General features: G+C 42.2%; 1 protein-coding gene and 1 long non-coding RNA gene across 3 annotated transcripts in view; one reads left to right on the plus strand and one right to left on the minus strand.

Moving 5' to 3' along the window:
- The window catches only part of LOC118316724, a 43,343-nt gene continuing 24,413 nt past the window's right edge, over positions 1–18,930 (minus strand). The window contains exon 4 of the long non-coding RNA XR_004795247.2: positions 1–17,212. This is a non-coding gene — a long non-coding RNA (uncharacterized LOC118316724). The remainder of the gene's footprint in view (positions 17,213–18,930) is intronic.
- LOC118316703 (protein Wnt-2b) overlaps positions 16,500–18,930 on the plus strand; it is a 14,797-nt gene continuing 12,366 nt past the window's right edge. The window contains exon 1 of one of the 2 annotated variants that reach the window (XM_035644796.2): positions 16,500–16,601. The gene's annotated coding sequence lies outside the window, so the exon portion shown is untranslated. The remainder of the gene's footprint in view (positions 16,602–18,930) is intronic. The other variant, XM_035644794.2, reaches the window with a different exon arrangement.

Raw genomic sequence — 18,930 nt, forward strand, 5'->3', positions numbered from 1 at the left:
CACACACACACACACACACACACACACACACACACACACACACACAAGCAGTTTACATCTCTGTGTATTGACCTTTGACTTGTACCACTCATGTTTAAGTCCTGTGTGCTAATCTGTCCTGTCAGTATGAGTTAGGGCTCTATCTTCTCAGCACTGGAAGCCATTAGGTCCAACAGAGGAATACCAACCAGTCAGTCGACAATGTGTGTGTGTGTGTGTGTGTGTGTGTGTTCGTGTGTGTGAGAGTGTGAGAGTGAGAGAGAGAGAGAGAGAGAGAGAGAGAGAGAGAGAGAGAGAGAGAGAGAGAGAGAGAAACAGAGAGAAACAGAGAGGAAGAAGGTCGTCTTAGATGCAATCTGTCCTCTATATGGGGCCCGTTTGACCTTTGATGAGGATGAGACAAGGTAATAAACTTGCTTTACTAATGACATTGCATCACTAGACCTTGAGAACCATACATGTGTTAGCATTAGTTTTTCAGAGGTGAAAACCCCATGGATGGTTTCACAAGTATCCAAGAATTCATGAAAAGGGTCCTGAAGCTCCATTTTCTTCTATTATTTACTGAGTGAGAGCAGAAAATTGTTAACTATTCTCTGGCATAATGACAACCAGCAATTTTTACATGACAGTTAGTCAGATGTCAAGAAAGGAAACAAAATAATAGAAAAATACAGAGTATAAACCAAACAAAATAGAATTGTTTCAGTGAGCATCGACTCTCTCTCAGACATCATCGCATTATTCATTATTCACCTTTTATGGAACACAGTCTGACATCACCAAGAACAACTGTTGCAGCTACTAACAATGTGAAATCTTGGAATGTATAACATGCAGCTCTCCATCACTCAACTGCATGAATTAAAAGAAATTGTGAAAAAGGAATCACAAAACTAAATATCCATAAGAAAGGAACTAGTGATACACCTTACTCACTGAGGATAAAATGACAAATGCATAATTTCAAAAGGACAAATACATATTTTAAAGAAATTTAAAAAGAAAAAACATTTTTCAGGCAGGACTTTATGAGACAAAAATGCTACTTCCTCCTTTTTTTTTCTTTCATAAAGTTTAGTTGTTTGATCACCTAAAATCCTCATTTTCCAGTAGGGGTCCCTCTCTTCCCAACAATACGAGATAACAGTTCAGTACTCACTTCATTGCACATAACGTGCAGTGTAATAGTACCAATATCACCTCGGTAATGTAATATTTTTCAATATAAAGTTTTGGAAGTGTACGTTAACTCATGCAGCTTTACAGCATGTGTATCCTAATTCTTTAAGGAAAGTCTCTTTCAAAAATGTAAAGTCCACACATGCACGCAGCAGTTTAATATGGACTTAAAAAAGGGGAGAAATATGTTTTATTCGGAGGAATTAAGTCATAAAGTCATAAAATATGAGGTTGGTCCTCAACTGTGCTTCATTGTTCATAGAGAAATTAACTTGTGGAGGGAACATTGGTAATTTCTGTAATAAACCAAAAACTAAAACAAATGCAATGTCATAATTAATTATGTTTATATTCAAACACTTGTAAAGATTTTTGAGGGATAGCTGTACAGTAAATTGGAGAAAAAAAAGTCATTTGATTGTTTGTGGATGGAACTATCTGGGTCACTATACAGAGATAAATAGAGCTAAATTATTTCATTTGACAAAACAGAGGACAAAACATTTAGTTATATAGTAGTTTGGAGACAAAATCTTTTGACAAAAATTATTTTAGTTTTATTTATTTATGTTGGATCACATTGAAGGGACACCTTTTCTGGCCAATTAATATTTTTGTACTACAATTGACATATTTAGTTTTTAATATATAATAGATTGGCATAATATTTTTTGTTTTCTCATTGCCTTTGGGTAATATAATATATAATATTTGCTTTTTTGAGAAAATATTTTGACCATTTTCATTCGAGTGCTTTTCTTTCCTGTTAATAACTGAGTGTCTTCATATAGTGTTGCAAAAAAAGCCTGAATCTTTGTCCCTTTAGAACCTGTTTACATATGTACTGTATAGGTCAAAATATAACTGTAGAATCAATTGCTAGAAGTGTCGTAGGTAAATTAATAGTTAATTCATAATTATTAAGTAATTTTCAATATAATACATAGTTGTAATTCTTAAATTCACTCATTAGTAGTAATAACAGCAGCAGCAGCAGCAACAATGACAACAACAACAACAAAAATAATCATAAAAATAATATAATAAAAATAATAACAACAATGAATATACAATTCTATTTGTACAGCACTTATCAAGATGGGCACACAAATTTGTTTGAGTGAAGGGTATCAAAGAAATAAAAATAAAGACAAAATACATTTAAATAGATATTTAAAATTATCCATATGGAAAAAAATAAATATAAGGAAAAGACTGAGCTGTATTCTGGAGACAAGTAAGCCGAGCTCTCAGACAAGAATTCCATAAAAATGTGTTTTGAGACATGATTCAGAAGATGAGAGCGAGTCAGCAGGATCCCTTTGACTTAAACCCAGACTACCAGGCCTGAAACAGATCTCAGAAACCTTTTGGGACTGTAACGAGGGAAGATGTACTAAGGCGGCTGGTTTAGTATGGCCTTGTAAGTAATGAGCATGGTTCTGGTATGAATTCAAAAGAATACCTGTAACCAGTACAAAAAGGCTAAAACCAGGGAGATGTCAGAAGTGCGTTTGGCCTTGGTTGGGAGCCTGGCGGCAAAGTTCTGCACAGTCCGACTCGGAGCAGCAGCCCGAACATTAAGGCAGGTGATCAAAGCATTACAATAATCCAGGCGTGAAGATATAAAAGTGTGAATAATTTTTTTCGGATTGCGAAAAAGACAACATTGATATCTGTAGTAAGGGGGCCAGGCAGTGGCTGGATTTGTTTACGGAGGTGCTCAGGGTCAAAGACAAAGACCTCTGTTTTGTCAGAGTTTTACTGCGAAGCGTTTTTCGTGAGAACCTCATCTCTTACATCAGCGAAGCAGCTCTGTAGTGCGGCCAGCTTGCCGAACTCTGAGAACTCGACGGAGAGATTTAACTGTGTGTCGTCTGCGTAAAAAATAACGAGACCCAATGGCAACAGACACAGTGAGAACAGAAGCGGTCCGATGATTGATCCTTGAGCTACACCACATTGTGTCACACACTGTCTCTGTGCAGTTCAAGAGGTGAATGACTCAAATGAAATGCTGTTAGAGAGGTAGGATGAGACGCAGGCAGAGGTTGTTCCAGAAATGTCCATTTAATTTTCAACCACCTTGCTTGAGAATAATTTCAAATATTGCCATCATGGATTCATAAGACCAAATGGAAACAAAGAGTTGGTCTGTATGCATCCCATCCTTCTACCCACACTGTCCCACTATCTTGCTCTGGAACTCTTCCTCTCCCTCTTTCTCACACACAAATCAGAACCTTCACTTCTTTAATCCTTCTCCATGTGTTACCCATATCATCGCTTACTCCTCTGCTTTCTCCATCTACCCTCTCCTCCAACCCCCTCACCTTCTTCTTGGCTCCCGCCGACTTCCCAGCTGGCCTTTTGTGAAATATCCCAGGGGGTAAATTCAGAAGCACGTATCCCAGGGCTCGTGGACTGCTCTACGTTCGCCAGAAGGGCGTTGCAACCTGCCAGTAGTTGGGTCCAGGGAACAGCTGCAACCTCAGTGGCCAGGTCTTAGCGCTGCTAGGAGGCATGGTATGACCTCTGCTCGCCTCTCCGAGGGGTTCAATATGCGTCATTCTGGGAAAAGGTGGAGTATGACAGGTGAACAAAGAAGAGGAGTGTGCCAGATAGAAGAAGAGATGAGAGGGAAAATCAGAACAAAGGAAACGGTATTAGATAGATAGATAGATAGATATGGGTTGAAACTTTTCCCACAAAGATGAGGACGGACCGACCACCAGCGGCATCACACGGTGTAACTAACCGAGAATGTCAATCCCACCGCAGAGGCTATCAACACAATTTACTGGTTGGGAAAGCCGAGAGTGAAGGTTCTAAACGGAGGGAATTACCTTTTTATCTGAAAAAAGTGGACGTCAAATTTTAGAGGACGAAGCTCAAACCTAGCAGCAATGCACTCTTAAACCACACACATCTGAATTGCTCGACCAATATTGCTGTACGTTTGCCCAAGAGAATTTCATAATCGCTGTCAGTTCAAAGCGGTTTGATGTACTGATATATTTTTCTATGTGAAGTGCCGACCCCAAGACTGGTCCTAAGGCTGATTAGAGCCACTGGAATGAGAGGGTGAAGGGAGACAGATCTAAGGAGGGCGAAAGTGACACCAATATATATATATGGCATATTGTTTCTTTCACTGTCATACGAGTAATGCTTTTATACTGATCAATCAGAAAAACAAAGGCTGTCTTGGTGCACGACCTTGTCATTCAAGAGTGATTGCCGAGTGGAGTTGCACAAGACGTGAAATATGACTTTTCTCGTCCATTAGCAGTGATGGAGCAGAGTCTGCCAGGTCAGGGCCATTCATCTGCATTATTATGTCATGATGAGATTGCTCCAACTGCAAGGGGAAATACAGGCTCCCAGTTCAACTCCCAGGGTAACAAGACATCATAGTATTGCATCCTTATGTGGCAGATGCAGTGTTACATGCGCAAAGGCGGCATATGGAAGTCGTGCTCATCTGAAAATGTTGAGTCTGAAGACTGTGAAATGATCAATTGATGCCTTCTCTCTAAGACTAGAAGGAATGTTAATGATGTTTCAGAATGTCCAACTGCTCACACATCGCTGGTGAAGCTATGGAGCGACAGCAGTGTGTGTGTGTGATTAACACAGGAACACTTACAGCAGACTGACCCAAACCATTTCTGCAACCAGTTCAAACCGTGCAACCGCTGCAATCACTGTTCTCCACGGGATATCCTTCTTCCAGGTCCTAGTGGACTGAACACTTGTACACTGAAGAAGGTGAAACTTACTGGAAAGAAAAAATACATTTTTTCATTGTTTTATGATGTTTCACGGACTAAATGCTCAACAGAGAGAATGATCAATGGATAATTACTGTCTGCTGCAGTGCAAATTATCCACTCATCCAATGACTATACCGCTCATTCTTGGAGGGTCGCCAATCCCATCTGACATTGGCTGAGAGGCGGGTTACACCCTGGACAGACCGCCAGTCTATTGCAGGGCTGACACATGGAGACAAACAATCATTCATGTTTAATTTCACCAATGAACCTAACCTGCACGTCTTTGGACTGTGGGAGAACCCACACAGAGACAACGGAGGTGCATGCAAACTCTACACAGAAAGGCCTAATTTTTATCACACTCTATTATCATGCCTAATCACACATTAAATGCACTGTTATTAAACCATTAATCGTTATTCCTGGTACATTTTTGTTTCTGCTTGCAGTGTGACGCACCCGCTATTACCAATACTTTCACATTAATGTATAACTGTAACACAGACGCTCTATGCTTCATATGTGAACAGCAGACAAAAAGTTCTGGACCCAGTTTTCCGTACACTCTCCATGGTTCATGGCCGAAATCAGATATGGATACAGATGGCCTACAATTTTTTTCACACATTTTCATGTGTACCTCCCTTTATTCTGCATATATTAATATCTGATCTTATCTTACAAAAACAATCAACCTTTATTTGGCTTTTCAATGTCTGCCTATGTCAGATTAAATCAGTATCAAAATCACGAGTGCTCCCACACATACAGACACACACAAATTATGCCACTATTCTGCCATCACTGAACTCATTTAAAACATAGAATGCCAATATGTGCGTGTGTGCCCATGAGCAATATGGTGAAATCTGGCATTAAGTAAAGGTACATTTGTTTTATCTGGAGCATAGACAGGCTCCTTAACTCCTATTATGTTGTTTCTCTGGGGGCCAGTTAAACAGTCGGACCTGCGCAGCTTCAGTAGGAACCCACTGAGGGGAGGAGATGGCTATCGGGGAGCCACAGGGCAGATAGGGGGACCATTTTTATCAACGCACACGCTGTAATGGGGTCTTCCTGTGAGGGGGCCTGAGGAGTTTCTTTTGACAGAGCTCTCATGTGTTCTTTTGCTGTGGTGTGTTTGTGTGTTGTGTAATTGGAGAAAGTCACTGTGGGCCATTAGGCCTCTGCATGCATGCATGCTAGCACACATCTGGATATGCTTCTCCTCAAACAGTCATACCAACATGCTGTCTGGTAGTCCAGTGACCTTTTAATACTATCTAAGGACTTTTAGATGAAGCCAGTTAGACCTTTCAGCTAGTGTATACCACAGACATATCTGCAGACACACACACACACACACACGCAGACACACACACACACACACACACACACGCAGACACGCACACACACACACACACACACACTGACACACCTGCTCATGTCATGTCACAATTCTTTCACGCTATTATGTCCACGATTTCCTGTACATAATAAATTTACGTGCTCACTCATGTCAGCTATCTGCCGAGGATTCTCAGAGGGTATTAAGCAAGTCATCTGTGTGCTGTGGCTGATATACTATCAGCTGTTAACAGAGTAATCAGCTGAAGCAATATCTATCTTTGATGATGCCTATATAGTGTGAAAGCTTGGTTGACATATCCATAAAGATTTTACAGCTGTGTTTAGGTGAGTCCTTGTCTGTGACGCCCGGGGGCACTACTCTAACGATCTGAGCACATGGACTAAAGTGAATGGAGTAAGTGCATTTAGCACGTGTCCAAATCCAATTCTGCGAGTTTAACCATGGGAAAAAAATAGTTGCTGCTCCAGGCGCATGGTTCAAAAGGGTTGTACTTACTCTTTTAATTAATTCATGGGTGTGTTTTGGATGTAACACGCCATAAAACAGTGCCATCTCATGTTCCCTTTGAAAGCCAAGTATGCTTGCTTGCAGTCGCGCCCTGGTGGATTGCTTTTTGGATGAATTTGTCAGGTAATAAAAGAGAACACTTTCCTTCAGAGGAAACCATTTCCCATGTGCAGATCATCCGTGTATGTAATATGCATGTCGTGCACCTGTATGTTGGCACATATTAATATCCTGCACATCGTTTCAACATAAACACGCCCATAGGCTCTCAGAAGCATATCTGCTTTTTAAACATGGGCGCCGGACAGGTGAATCACAACTGCGTTGGTCCGAAACTACTAAAGACACTTGTGTCATGCTTGGCGCTACTTTTTCGCCAGTTGTGTGATATTTCCCCTGGTGTGTTAACTTAGTGTTAAATATGCACTGCTGGCGCACGCCCCTTTGCATCTCTTCCTTACAAAGTGAGTTAATTCATTGTGGGCTGAGGGAGAGCAGGCGAGGCCGAGTTACAGAGAAAGAGTGAGAGATAGGCTAAGTTGGCCATTGAAAAGAAACACATGTCAGGATTTAGAAATCACCTGGCCAGCTGTGATTTATACATGAATTAGGTTTGGATCGAGGTCTGAGGTCTGCGGCGGGGGCGAGGGGCCCTAATTCAGACCAGCCTTCAGTCAAAGTAACAGTTCGCAGCTCCACGGTCTGTTAGCTGGTGGACCGAGGCATGTCCTGTCATGTGTGTCTGTCAGTTACACTTGGTGGTTTCATGCCGTGCTCTCAACAAGCTGTCTGCGGTGGGACAAACCCAGTCAATCAGACAGAGGCTGTATTTGTCTTCTACTCGGAGGGTGGTGGTAAGTTCCCCACTGGCCAATGGCTAGAGGAAACACTGGAATGTCTTGGACATACGGCAGCGAACCAGACACATATACAGCACTGATAGGAAGGATGCTGGCATGATAAATACTCTGTGCTGCTTGTGGTTTGAGCTAAATGGGATTTCTAGGTGGAGAGTCAGCTTGTCAGATTTCCACTTCATAAAGCTCTTGTTCTGTTTTGAGCCTTGCCTGTCCTTTTTTCTACTCTATGTGGAACTTTTTGAGTATGATCTTGATGTTGTCATTGTACCACTTCCTATGACCTCCACCTGTCCCCCTTGTTGATGAGAAGTGAATCTGTATAGGAAGGTGTCAATCGAGCATCCCTACTACTGTACAAGGCCAGTCTATCTGAAGCTGCTATCAGACATGCACTGAAGTCCTGACATTTTCCTGAAATGTTTTGGAAGGGCAGTATGTGCGAACACAAATGTCCGCAAGTGTTGCTCCGGAGAATTCAGCAGGAAAATCTCCAGAAGATTTGCAGCGAGTGAGTGACCGTTAACTAAAACACACATTTCGAAAATGTTCCTGTGGGTGTGACCGCGTCTGACTATCTCCTGCTGCGTTCGGCACATGTGAAAGGCAAACTCGTCCGTTTTATGATGTGGTGGCAATCATAGACTGTATATAGAAATGGACCTAGTCACCAGGTCCAGAAAGTGAAGCCAATTGCGGAAGTGACTGAAATCTGCATTCTCTCCGATGAGCAGCAGAGGGCGACTCCACAAAAATAAGTCAGTTTTCTCTATGAAGAAATGAAGACCATACATCTCACTTGATTTATAATGTCAGTAAACATTTTCCTGAGGAGTTTGTGGTCTCAAACACCAGTTTCAAGCCTCACTTCTGGTCTCAAAAAAACAAGATGGCGCTGGCAAAAATGCTAAACTCGAGGCTCCAAAACGACAGTTCACAAACCAACGAGTGACATCATGGTCATGGTGGGTTGCTACTTGGTGGACAATGCAGTGGATGTTTGTTTCCTCTAACACACTTATGTCTGTGCATTATTTTTTAGAGACATCTATGACGGTAGTACAGGGCTCAGATGTGTCTTTTTTAAGTGGGAAGAAAAACTGCCTTGTAAATGATGTGGTGATATATATTTCTCTGATGATTTTTCCACATTTTCGAGACTGGTGTTGTCAGTGTGCAACTGTTGGGGAAGTAGTGCCCTCTGGTGGTTAATGAAGGAGGTCTTGTGTCTCCCTATTGTTCAGACTTATACTGTAGTTTCTTGAGAAGATCTTGTTCTGAATCGGCCAAGTGGGCAAATCAACTGAAACAACCTATTCAGTATCACTTTCACGGGGGATCCTTTTTTTTTTTTGCAGTTTGAAATTCTGAAGGAAATCATTCAATACTGAATGAGGAGTATCAGTATGTTCCCTGGGGGTACCCTTTCTTCTTCAGCATATACAGGGTGGTTTGAACGGTTGTTTGCCCAAGGGAGAGATACAGGGCAGCGGGGAGAGGGCAAAGGCAGAAAAGGGCAGCCCACCCATTGCAGTCCAACATGCGGTGGACAGATGTACAGGCGGGTGTACAGGGCTCCTTTCATAGAACAAAAGTTTTATCTAAATAAGACCCAGCTGAGCTGATGTTGCTGTTTTCTCCTCAGACCCGGCCCCTCTCACTCTCTGGCCCTCCATGTCTCACTCATCTTTGTAGGCCTCTTATGCTAATCCTCTCGCACTGTCTGACCCATGACCCCGTGCCCATACTTTTTCACATCTCTCTCTCTCCCCCACTTTTGTTCTGCTCAGGGCGGTGTATGTGTGGCAGATCTCAGGGGAGCAGGTAAAGTATAAATCCATAGCAGCTCTGACATCTCGCAGTCTCTGGTTCCCATTTGGTCTGATGCCCTGCAATCAGTCACTCCTCGGTTCTCCTTTCCCTTTCTTTCCTGTTCATTGTTCTCATTCTGGAGACTTTTACAAAGCCCTGTGAAGGCCCTTGTGTTTCTGCCACAAAAAAATGAATATCATATGCCTGAAAAACCCACGTCCAAATCAATGATACCTACTCTGATCATCTCAAAGTTGTATTTCATTCTGCCTTGTAAAGAGTGTTAAATTCACATACACTTTTAATGAAAACATGAGTACGCTCAGTGAGTATTGTTGCTGACAGCTCGCAGCAGCCGCACTTGGGGGGGACGAGTTCCCGCTTCGTTCTTTCATCTCCAGTCATATCAGCTTGATCAGTGAAACTGCTTAATGTGGACATGTGTTTCCCCCTGTTAACAGTCTGCTACGGGGCACAAATGTACACATACACAGCGAACATGGAAGCGAGCGTCTGTTTCAAATCCACAGAGAGCAGGCTGATAAGGCAGTCTGCGGGATTTTGCAAGACCTTTAATTTGCCGCCCATGCAACGCCATGTAAACTCAGATGTAATCTGGCTCTGTCCTCCTCTCATGCTCGACCTACCTAGATGAAGATGGCATAATATGAAAATCCAAACTCATTTCAAGTTGTTCACTGGAAATTAGAGTTATGATGCTACTCAAATCACTTTGTAATTGAAAAAATACTTTGACGATTTTGAGAAAGAACACACTTTCTTTTCGAAAACCAGATGAGAAGACTGATACCACTCTGATATATGTCCATTAGATATGAAACTGGAGCCAGGAGAGTTAGCTTAGCTTAGCATAAACACTAGATACACTGTTCTATGATATTTCACTGATAAGACAATGAACCAATTATTAAAAGAAATAATAACTGAAGTTTTCAATAACTTCTATATATATATTTTTTTCAATTTCACTCAATAATAATCATGGCCATATGTGATTTGGGAAAACAGTGGGGGTTAAGGTGATGTCCGAGTGAGAGTGTTCAGTGTTCAGACAGAAAACCATCACGGAGGATCTTGGACTCGGTTTAGACGAACACGGTGAGACGTCCAGGCATTGCAACATTTGTGTGTGAGGATGGAGGTTTGTTGGGCCAGTCAGCCCCACATTAAGGGACTCTAAGGGGAGGGCGGGCTGAGATACTTGAGTATTTCCATTTCATGCTACTTCACACTTCAACTTCACAATATTTTCAGATATATTTCATGTTTATTTACCAGCTTTAGTTTTTAGTTACGATTGAAATTTGTCAAATGACAAGCTTATAAAAGACACTGCATTGTTATACATTAAACTAGTGACTCTGATCCTTTTTTCTTCCAATATTTCCCCAAAAAACAAAGATTAGCGAGAACTTGTGTACCAGATGACACCCTTGGAAGGGGAACCACAACACTTTACAGCCCCCACAAAGTATTTCTTGACAAGTTGCAGTGTAAAAATGTTTCTTAGACATTGATGCATCCGTAACAATCTAATCATGTCATAAAAGATCATGTATCAATCACACGGACCAATTTTCTTAAGTTACAGGATCTGAGTGCTTCCCCTTCTGCCAGCGGTACATTGCCCTTGAGCTCTTTCATCCTCACCATCCACTGAAACCTGGCAACAACAGGCCGGGAGATGCTTGCAGGCCCTTGAAGCAGTCCAGAGGCTGATCTAAGCCCTGGTGTATCTCGCTGTGTGTTAGATCTCCAAAGATGACGAGAGCGCCCATACATCACAGTCAGAGATAGTGGCGTTTACTGAGAGCTGACATAAGGGCAACATTTCACTCTTGACAGCCCAGGACAAGTGCCAGCCAGCTGCCAAAGATGTGCCAGCTTTTACTGGACTGCTTTAGTTGGCCACGACACAAATATTGTTAAAATATGGCGTGAAAACCTGTGTTCTTCACCAAGAAAACGTTTTCATTCTGATGCCGACAGTCTCTTTTTTTTCAGCCTGGCCGACACAAAGGCTTATGTATGGAGCTGGTTAACTGGTGTCACTAGTTCACCGAGGGCAGTGTGTGCAGGAAAGGCTTCAGATAATGCCAGCACTCAAACTTTTCCAAAGACAGAACACATACAATCATCTGTACGATCTTTATCTTGTTGAATCATGGAACCACTATGTTTTGAATACCGGTGATATTGCTGACATTACGGGCTAATATCAATAATACAAAACTTATTGAAGTACTTTCCATCCCACCCAAGCTGAAATCAAGATCGCTTTTTCTTTGGGTCCAGGATTTACCATGGTAGGAAATTGAAAGACTCACAGGGTCACATAGTCTTTCAGACATGCCTGCTGGGCTTGGAGGAACGCACAGGATGAGCTGGCTTTGACCTCAGTGACATTTAGACGCAGCCAGAGCACCGGAAAATTGTAGAAACAACATTAAACTGTTGTGGACGTCATAGCCTTAATCACAATCAACCTGATTTCTTGCATTTTGCTTTTGAAAGTTTTTTTCCTAATTATGTCGTCAACTTCTGCACTCACCACAGAGTGTGAGGCGTGTCAGCGATTTCTCCATCACCAGCTACGGTGGCGATAACTGTTCGATCAGTGAGTCAGGGTTTTAGTGAAGCATTGCACAGCCCTGTGTCACCGAGTGTACTGGGAATTGTTTTGAGGTCTGGAATGTAGCAGTAGCCTGGTCTGAGTTCACGCGCTATTGCGTTGGTGTCTCTAATATCCTGTTGATGAACTCATCTTATCATGCGTGTTTGGTACAGTAGCATGCTTTCCCCCTCGTTTGATTTTGAGTCTTTGACTTATGGCTCAATCTACACTGTGGAATAAAGTAGGTCACTAAGGAAAGTATATACTGTAATAAGAAATAAAGTGTTAATTTAAAAACGTTTTTCAATTTAGTTTACAGAATACATTCCCTTAGATGTAATATGTAATTTTCTTCTGTTAGATTAGTCAAAGTGAGTGATTAATTCATCATTGTCGTACACTTTGACTTCATTTGTCTGTTAATCACGCAACTCATTCACACGCTGCCCGCACAGCCATCAGCGGCACTTTGGGGTTAAGAGTCTTACCCAAGGACACTTTGGATTGTGGAGTGGATTAAGCGGGAATCAAACCCCTGACCTTATGATAAGTGGACAACCCAGCTCAGAATGAACTTGGCTTTCACACAATACTGATACATACGGTAGACCGAACCCAGGAGAAAGTTTGACTGTGATACTTGGTGATTTGATCACCATACAAGATAATATATGTCTAAATGACATAGTCCTCTTACAGGACTATCTTTAAAATTGAATACAGCATATTTTTGAATTATCATTTCTCCTTATATTGTGTCTCATTTGGGTATGTTACGGCATCTATGAGTTAAAAGTAATTTTTTTTTCCGAACTAAAACTTATTACTGACACGCCCCACTCTCGCTCAGACATATTGTCAGAGGCTCGACAGACAAGTATCCCCAGGGTTTTTACGGGTTTAATATTTTATAAAGAGACTATATGAGTGGCTGCTACTGTTTGTGCCTTGAATACTAGACCCTGTCTGAGCCCCTTGATGTCTGCTGAGTTCACTGGAGTTGGGTACTGGGGAGACTGCGACTGGTGGGGGTGACCACCATGCTGGAGTCCTACCTCCCAGAGTGTGTGTGTGTGTGTGTGTGTGTATGTGTGTGTGCGCCTCTAGTGCAGAATGCCTGAGAGTAAACCACATTTGATTTTTATACGCTTGTGGCTAACAGGAGCCAGATGTAGCTGCCTCCAGGGAGCTTACCATCGAAACAGCCATTTATTTCTCTGTTTCACTCTCTTTAATGAGATGTGTGCATGCGTGCTTACATACATACTCATATTTGGGCATATACGTTTTGATGAAAAAAAGCCAATAATCAACTGGAGCATTTTGCATTTATTTCTCTCTAATATGATTTTTTTGCAATCTTGTTCAGCAGCGGCAAATAGCAGGAAGTGTTCTGTTCACATGACAGAGCATGGGAGTGAGGAGATCCATGATTTCATCACATAAAGATAAATGAGAAAACAATAGATTTGAGGACTCAGAGTTCTCTGGATGCTTAACATTGGCCCTGTGACATGAGAAGTTTCATGAAGTGTAAGCGAGAGGTGAAGAAATGAGCCCACACCCAAATGCAGTAAGATGGTAAAAAAAATCATTCTGAAGAATAGTCGTGATTTCAGGCACATCGACGAGTTTGCAAGTTTTTCACTTTCAAAGGACTAATACCATACTGAAATTATTGCACCACACTTCTCAGGCTGAATGGTTCTCTTCATCTGAACGCATAGATGAGTATTGAAAAAGAGAACGCAGAGCATAAGAGCAGCGATCTAGAGAGAAGGGAGAGTGTTAATTGAAAGCGAATGTGTCTGTGCTGGCTGCTGGTCAGAGATGGGCCAGGGTCCCAGTTGGCTTCCACTTCAAAGGCCCGACCCGCCTGTCTCGGGCGCACCTGCAGCCGGTTAAACCCTGCTCTCATCACTCAGAGAGTGGAGGGACCTCTCCTGCAACTTAGAACCCTCACCACACAGCCTGTTGCCAAAGGGCCATAATGGCCCACGCTCAAGAATTCAGCCTAAAACACCAGGTATCCCATGAAGCTTTCACTGCAGGGCTGAACGTCAGTCACATGGTGTGAATGCTCACAAAACATCCACAGCAGGGTTTCTGCAGCCTCAAAACAGAGTCTACGCCGCCTCCCACCACAGGTCAGACAGGACTCATATAACCATCACAATATGGTCTAGACTGAGGGTTTAATGGACCTGAAAATATACAAATCAGCCACAGGGAGAGTCATTAAGGAAATGCTTTTGTTATTTTCTCTAGCCAATTTGTAGAAATATAAATTCATGGGAAAGTGTGATCACTCTATATATATTCACAACAAACCTTTAAAATGTGCATATTTTTTCAGACAATTATTTTGATTAAACATTTGGCTTAACAATCAATCGTCAATGACCATTACTGATTGTGTTTTGCTTCTCTCTAAATATTCAAATTGACATATATGTCACTTTCATAATATTTACATTCGGCCACTGAGGTTGGTTTAAGATAAAGTTTCAGATTCTTAACCATCATGCAATACCATCAGGAAGGCGTCTGATCAATCCAATTAATTCTGTTGCAGGACAACGATCCCAAGGAAGCATGATCTTTAACGACAAGAAGAACGAGGAGTCCCGCAGAAGATGGTGTGGCCCCAACCACAGAGCCAAGATCTCAACATCATCCGGTCAGTCGGGGATCATATAAAGAGACGATTGTCAAAACGACAACAACCAATCACAATTCCTGCTCTGGGACAAACAACATAGCCGGCTTTTGTACTAACGTGGCATTAGCTGTCCATGCGATGCCAAAGGGAAGTACATGGGAGATAAAACTTCACAACCAGGTGAACATGTAACAGGTTGACCCGTTGCCTCCTGGCTCACTTTGACGTTTGACGTCAGACAGGATCTGTAATTGCATTAACATGGTTTGATTGGCTAGCGCCTGCCCTGCGCTACCGCTCGAACAGGTGGACTTTCTCAACTTTCTACCGAACGCAGCGAAAGCAAAGTGAAGCAACAGAACCGCAACGCATGACAGCGTTTCACTGACAGCGTTCTGCCAAATACCTTTAGAAACATGAGAAGTGGTGCTGGTTTAAAGGCAAAGTGTGGTATTTACGAAGTTAATAGATATATTCAATAATAAAAAATTTAAAAAAACAGGACCAGGAACAAAAACTGTTCTTAATTTTACTACCTTAAGGGAGAGAAATGTGAAAGTGTGGGGAGGTTTAGCTGACTAAACAAACACCAAAGAGGCTTAAGACCTAATCGGGACCTTGCTTCCGGACAACGAGACGCTTCTTTGCTTTTACTTTCTGGATCAACTAACATTTTGAACACTTGAGGCTGCACAACAAGCTTTAATTTACAAATCCAGCTTATTAAGTTGTTGCACATCCACTAGCCATGAATAAAATGTGCATGATTTGTGTGGTGACTGCATGTCCAACATTCACTCTGTTTTGACTCTGACTCTGAGGGGAATATCTGGCTCTGTATAGCGGCTAAATTCTTCACTGTGTTCCACACATAGTTGCGAACTTTGTCTGTGTTTTGTGGTGGGCAGGTGTTCAGTAAGACTGTGAGAGGTTTTTTTTGTTTTTTTTGCTGACTGCAGTTGTTGTAAACAGACAGTGGGACTACATTGCGGGCCATAAAACCAAAATCGTATCTGAAAAATGCTGCAACGCTGTGTAGCGTTGGAAGGAACCGCAGAGTGTTAAGCTCAAATTAAGCATGATAATTTCATCCACTGTTGAAATAACAAGTGCAGCTTTAATGTTCCTAAACTAAAATAATTTGCTGAGAATTTACTTTGCCTTTCACTTTCTTTGACTTTGAATCTGAAAAGACGATAATGTCCAGAAAAGGCATGGGAAACATTAAAACGGTCCAATTTTCTTACACAAAATCCCAATATCTGAGTTATAAATCATGATCTCAAGGTGACAGATTATGACTGTATGGCATTATGGAAATATTTTGCTGACAGGATGTGACAGTAACAAGCAGACGGCCTGACTGCCTGAAATAACTCCCATTTTGATTTTATTTGCAAAAAAACCCCACTCATAAACACATTTGTTCACACACGCCATCGTCACCTCACATCTCCTGTAATATAAATGGTTAATCTTTTGCAGATCAGCTTTTTGATCACACCTGGGAGAAGTAAACATATGCAACACTCTGCATTAAATAATCATAATAATTTCTTTACACTCATTCAGCTCAATGACTCAAAAAGGATTCACTATCTCATGGTTCAGTCCACTGATTCACCGTTCACTGTGCTACCTCAGCTAGCCACCATGTGACCAGCTGCCCATGACCCGCAGTGTACGTCACGCAGACAGTTCCCTACTAAAACGGGAAACTACTCAGCACAAGCTCAGTTCCTCTCAGAGGCAGCAGGGAGTCACTTTGCTGTAAAAATGAGCACCATCCATTAAGGTAAATCTCAACTTGGATTCATTTTTGAAAAATGTTCACGCTGTACAAATTTTTATATTTTCATTGGAAATGGAAATATGAGAGTGAAAGTAGATGGCTTTAAGTGTATCCCATCTTTTGTGGCATGTTTTTGACGAAGCGATGTCTGGCATTTGTCATGAAGGAGGCCAAGCTGTCCTGGATATCACTTTGATGTCATCTGCATCTCCTGCTTTGAACTCATAGACTGAGTGTGAGCCTATGAGCATGCGGTCATGAGTGTGCATGCTCCCAATTTGTGCAGCATGACCGCATCATCCTGCAACTTGGTGAACAGTCAATCATATTGTTATCACCAAAAACATCTAAGCTTCCCTTCGCAGGAGCTATACGATCTAATAAGTGGCCAAGTGTGACATAACGTAGCAGCGCTTTTGGGTATGGGAGAATTTCTTTGCCTCTGCGCAAGCACAACATTTCTCTCGGTGTACTCGCCTTTTCGTTCCACCATTTGGACCGCAGGGTTGTAGAGACTGCGACATCTTCTGCGAAGGCTATCCAAATGTTTTAGAGTCTTTTGGAGTCCCAGTGCCGCAGTGTTTGTTCAAGGCAGTCCATCTCTGTCAGCAGAGCTAAATTTACAGAACAATAAATTATCACAGATCTGGTTCTCACACATGCACACGCACAATGCGGCTTGTCTGTCACAGAAGGACAGTGTATTTTTAGGGTCCGTGATGTACTCTGACCTTTTCATTAGCTGTGTGGATAATGTTACAGGGTTTCTTCAGCTGATTATTATCTAAACAGCCACTTAGGCCTGGTCTTTTCCATCATCACAACTACATGTAGAAATGATTATGGTACTAAATCCATCTCTGATAAGTGGATTCAGAGAGTGAAGACGGCAACCTATATGGTGTTTCACCTTCAAAAAAGGATCCCTCTGAAATGTCATCTCTCATTACCATGGTCGAGACCTAACTTTGATTAATAACTTAATTTTCCATAACTTTTTGAGTAAGCCTACAGACAAACCAACCAAACACATAACCTCCTTGGTGGAGGTAAAAAGTTTAAACATATAGGATGGTGATTATTGCGATGTCCTCCACAGATAATCATTGGTCATTGGTGTTCAAACATTTAAAACAATTTGTCACTCTGATCCCAAATGACGTCGTCAGAGCAAGATGGCAGCGCCTGTATCTGGGATATTTTGACTTCATTTTTTAAGTTCAACACGAGGAAGTGGAGACGCTTTGTCCTTTTTAAAATACCATCTATGGCGTGAGCAAAGAAAGTGCTTGCAATCAAGTTTTTTTGAGGTTGCTGTTAGGCTGGAGCTCATTTTATTAGTATGAGATGTTGGAAAAGGATGGCCTCTGTGGTAACACTGAACATCTTTCCTTAATTTGTGTCAGTTCACCTCTTTTTTTGACTTTGTCCCTCCCTGCACCTGTCCCTTCTCCTTATACCCTTCATGGACCTGCCCAGTGTTGAGTTCGCCCGTTTGTTTCCCATAAGTTATCGGGAACTCAGCCAGTCTTGAAAACAGGCTTTCCTCCCCGCTCCAGCCTGCCAGGGGATGGGAATACACGCTGAGCTCATCCCTGGACTGCCTGACTGGTGACAGCCCACATCATAATCCCCACAGGGGGACACATTACTGTGTCATTAGTCAAACTCTCCCACCTGGAATACACGCCTCTGGCTCATTCAGCCAATCCCTTTTCTAACAGACACTTTCTTTTCACAAATAATCCTGAGTGATTATAATGTATCAGCACAGAAATCAATTGGATTAGTCCAAAAACCCCTGCTTCTGTAAATCTCACCTCTATGTCCCCCCTCACCCCAGCGCAACCTTTAGCCATAGCAACACCATTACGTTTCCTCTGAGGGGATGGTTGCCAGATCTGGCAAACTTTTCCTCCAAACTGACAAGACGGCACTTGACTCTGTTATTGTTTATGAAGAGAAAGCCGGGGTCAAGTTCACAGGCTGGGAGAAAGAAAGAGAGAGAGAGAAAGTCTTCTCCAGGTCCAGCCCCATGAGAGAGAGAGAGAGAGAGAGAGAGAGAGAGAGAGAGCGAGCATAACTCAGCCGTGTTTGTGCTTCCCTAATTCCTTTTGATTTAGCAGAAAATTGTGAGCTGAGCTGCAGTGCACAAATATTCACCACAGCTTAGCGTCTTTGCCTCACCTCGCGGCCTCTCACAAACCTGTACCCACTCCACTCCATGCTTGTGCACGTCTCTAAAAATGCTGAAGTGTGTGTGTGTGTGTGTGTCTGCGTGCGTGTCATTTTTGACAGCAGTCTGCCTGTCGAGCTCTAAGCAGAAATACAA

The sequence above is a fragment of the Scophthalmus maximus genome, chromosome 3 (genome assembly GCF_022379125.1).
Source record: "Scophthalmus maximus strain ysfricsl-2021 chromosome 3, ASM2237912v1, whole genome shotgun sequence".
NCBI lineage: Eukaryota > Metazoa > Chordata > Actinopteri > Pleuronectiformes > Scophthalmidae > Scophthalmus > Scophthalmus maximus.